This window comes from Perognathus longimembris, chromosome 18 (genome assembly GCF_023159225.1).
Source record: "Perognathus longimembris pacificus isolate PPM17 chromosome 18, ASM2315922v1, whole genome shotgun sequence".
Lineage (NCBI taxonomy): Eukaryota > Metazoa > Chordata > Mammalia > Rodentia > Heteromyidae > Perognathus > Perognathus longimembris.
The window spans coordinates 36,309,128-36,313,479 of record NC_063178.1 but is presented as its reverse complement, the minus strand read 5'-3'; the positions used below and the strand labels follow the sequence as shown (position 1 = coordinate 36,313,479).

At 41.3% G+C, this 4,352-nt stretch overlaps 1 pseudogene; it reads right to left on the bottom strand.

The window, feature by feature from the left end:
• Window positions 1–2,053: 2,053 nt before the first annotated feature.
• On the bottom strand, window positions 2,054–3,512 carry LOC125366799 (annotated as a pseudogene).
• Between the last annotated feature and the right edge of the window lie 840 nt (window positions 3,513–4,352).

The following is a 4,352-nucleotide window of genomic DNA, read 5'->3' as shown; positions in this document are numbered from 1 at the left end:
TCCCCCATTGAATATGCTATTGGCTACAGATTTGTCATATATAGTATTTATTAAGTTCAGGTACATGCCTTCTAGTCCTGGTTTCTCCTTGTGGAAGGACATGGAATCAGCAAGGAACAAAAGAGTAAGGATGTTCCTCAACCTGGGCTGACTGTCCCACAATACATAGACAACACAGAAGTCACATAGCCATTTTTTGTTCAGGCTCTATCCAGAGATGATATAAAGAAAGTGTGGCTCTACTGGCTGATGTAGGCACAGCAGGCCCATTGTGGGTGCCTGGATCACTAGGCAGTCCAGCAAGCTCTGGCCCCCAGTATTGGGAACCATGGTGGGTGTGGGGAGAGGCACTGGGCCACATGAGTGCCTGTGAAGCTGTAAGGCCACTTGTCAGCACTTGCAGGAAAAGTTTATATTCCAGAAGTAAGTAGCTGAACATCTATTCAAGCAGCTGTCTAGTCACATGGCTACCACTGGAGAATCCACTGTCATCTACAAAGAACAGATGCTAGCTGTAGTGAAAATATATCAGGAAACAGAGGAGTGTTTCCACCAAATGGCCTAGGACAAGATAGAGATGAAGGAGCTGCAGGAGCTGCTGTGGGGCCTTGGAGTTGAGCATACAGAGTTCTAGGTCAAGAACCTGGCAGACACCCAGAGCCCTGCTCCAGAGTCCATCTCAAATCCTTGGGGAACCTGTGAGACTGGAGTTAGAGATGTTGAACCAGTGAGCTCTACTGGCAACATGGATTCTGTCCACGGAGAGCTTCATTGACTTGGCCCCTAGAGAATTCCACTGTTGCTGCTGCCTGAGATCTAGCAGTGCCTGAAGTATGAGGTCTTGAGCAAGAATCCCTGATTCTCCTTCTTCTACCAGACTGATGAAAACCATGAGATGGACACAATCATTATCAGAAGACCTGGCGGCTACAGCCTGGAAAAGGAGGTCCCACCCTCTTGAAGTTAATTGGACAGGGAATCTTGGTGGCAGTTGCTCATACTTTATTATAATTGGAGGGGCTAAAGGAGGCCAGACAAGGCAAAGGCTGCTGGGCGGTGGCCAGAGTAGAGGTACACCAAACAGTCTGGTTGCCAGGGAAGGAGGTCAGGTGAGGGTTACTGCAAAAGAGTAATTCTTTACAAAGGAATTGGAAGAGTGGTAGAGTAGTTATATATTATTAGGGCGTATTAGTGATATTAATAATTTTGTGGCATAGTATTATATTATCATACAATAGCACCTTTTTAAATAATTTTATGGAATGATATGTATTGTAGTACTTTATGGCATGATTTTATATTAAATCCTATTAAGTATTTTGTGGCTTTTTGCTACATTTGTTGATTATGAATTAGTTACAGTATTAACTTTATGGCACTATTTTGTATTTTTTTGTGCAAAGATTCACAAAAGTCTTTTTATCATTTGTAATTGTACATAGAGAACTGCCAAGAAATTAATATCAGAATCTTAATGAGGAGTATTACAGTGACTAGCTTTAAAGAACAAATTACTTATCTGGGGCTTAATATAGAAGAGGTCAAAGTAAATTAAATAATGGGTAAGATAAAATATAATGTACAATAGCAAGAGGTTAGAAAACTGAATACTGTGGAAAAGATTTATTAGTCTGTAAAGTTGGTTTTGATAAACTATTGGTTACATATGATAGCAAATTATCAACCTTTTCACTGCAACAGCATTTTCCCACACATGTCAGAATCTGGAAGCAATATGCCTTTCTCAAATGGTTTCTCCTCACTATTAAAATACAGAAACAAGTTTCTGAGGATCAACTATCCACTTGTGGAAGCCATAAGACACAGATATTCAAAAACATTACATGGGTACAGTTGAGGTCCCTGGATGGACACTAACAGCACATGTAAGAAAAGGTGGTGGTTTTCAAGGTTGAAGGTAATAAAGTAGTGTAGTATACTGCTCTGCTCTGCTCTGCTCTGTTATTCTGGGACCAAAATGGGGAAAAATCTTATTGCCATTCTGCCAATCACCAAGCACTAAAAACACTGTGAAAGGATCATAAATCCAATGGACACATTACAGGATTAAAACTGAACTAATCATTGAAGTAAATTTTAAAAAATCTCAAACTTCTCTAACATGTAAGTACATTTTTGAAGCATCATCAGAACAAATGGAGATTTAGTTATGAATTGACCTGGGCTACATTCTGAGAATTTTGCTTAGTTCTAAAAGAATCTCCCACATTCTAGAAAAGCTGTTATTCCTCAAAGGAAATCTGACAGGTAGGATACCTGTATACCAAGTAATTCAGTAATTGACAGGAGTATTTAAGCAAAAAAGGAGACCAAAAGTAGACTTTATACCAATGTATACTAGACAGATGGATGTTTTAAAAAAATTACATGATAAATGTAAATCATAAAATCCAATGTATACCTAAAGGTACACCTATATTATGTTACATAAAAACCTAGAGACTCGGGCTGGGGATATAGCCTAGTGGCAAGAGCGCTTGCCTTGTATACATGAAGCCCTGGGTTCGATTCCCCAGCACCACACATACAGAAAATGGCCAGAAGTGGCGCTGTGACTCAAGTGGCAGAGTGCTAGCCTTGAGCAAAAGCAAAAAGAAGCCAGGGACAGTGCTCAGGCCCTGAGTCCAAGGCCCAGGACTGGCAAAAAAAAAAAACCACAAAAACAAAAACCTAGAGACTCCAAACTGTGCATGCTTACCATAACATTCTACCTGGGAAAGCCAATGAATGGGATTTCTTGCAAGTATTTACTGCCATGATACAAAACAATTATGTGCAAACTGCAAGGTCCCTAAAACAGCAGTGAGTTTATACACAGAAAGATGTCACTATCTGATCCAATATGCAAGAGAGATGGAATTTCCCAGAGTTTATAACACAGAGCAGTAACTGCCACAGGCCCCTCCGCCATGGCTTTCTTCCCTGTGTGACAGCTTCACGCCCTTGTTCTGGTTCTCACTCTCCCACAGTCCTGGCGTCTGAATGATCTTTTCAACCAATTCTTCAAAGGCTCATTGTACACCATCACAGGTTTTTGCACTTGCCTCTATAAATAACATGGAATGCTTTCGTGCGAATTTCAGGCCCTCATTTCTATCAACTTCGCGATTTTCCGTGTCGATTTTATTTCCAACCAGCATGTTTACTATGTCATTTCTCGTACAATATGTCTCCAATTCATTTAACCAATTGTCCAGCTTCACAAAAGTGTCTCTTCTTGTGACATCGTAAACTAATATAACACCTTGTGCACCTCTATAGTAGCTGGGAGTTAATGTTCTAAACCTCTCTTGACCAGCAGTATCCCATATTGCAAGTTTAGCTTTATTTCCATCCACTGAAATTGTTTTCACCTTAAAGTCAACACCTATTGTTGCCGCAAATTCTGGATCAAAAGTATCATCTGTGAACCTCAGGAGCAGGCTGAACTTGCCCACCCCGCTCTCGCCGATGATGAGGATCTTGAGCAAGTTCAGAACGTCCTCGTCCATCCTCACCCTGCGCTGAGCCCGGTCTGCTCGCCCATCCCGTCCCGTGGCGCTGCGCAACCCTTCGGCCGCCTGGGAGCTGCCTGCGCATGCGCCGCGGCCCCCCCGCCCGGGCCCGCCTTCCCCAACCCCCCACCCCCCACCCCCTCCCACCCCGGCGCCGGGCGTCCGGGTCGCCCCGTCGCCAGCGACGCCTCTGTTCCGCCTCGGGGACGCCATGCGCCTGCGCGGCGCCCACGGTCGGGCGTCTTCTGGAGCAATTTTGTATTATTTTATTAGTTAAATCAATTATTTTATGGAATAAAGTTTTGTTGTAAAAATTTCTGGAATGATTTTATGTAAATTAGTTCTGTATTTAACATATGTTAAGCATTGATGATGTCATTAGTTATACTTTTCAATACACTGACCTCAATGCAAGTGTTGGTGAATTTTCTTCTTTCTGTAACAAAAACCACAATGGGGATATTAAAGTGAGAAAATCAACCTGTGGAAAACAATCAAAAGTTTTAAAGTTGACAGTTTGGAATAAAGTAATGTGGAAAGAGTAAATAGAGATGTGCTGCAGTTGAAAAGGACCCACAAAATAGGGTGAAGCAATGTAAAATAATATAGAATTGTAGAGTTCTATATCTAGAACGTAATATCTAAAGTTTTCATTTATAACCTGTTCAAGTCATATATGTTGCATGTTGTTCAATGAACAAAACATTAAAATTCATTTCTTTTCATTGTTTTAACTTACTGATTAGAGCTATTGGACAAATAAAACTTCCCTATGGAATCTTTTGTTTGTGACCAACAATGACTGTTTGGACAGTGATGGCTTAGTTGATGGTTTCT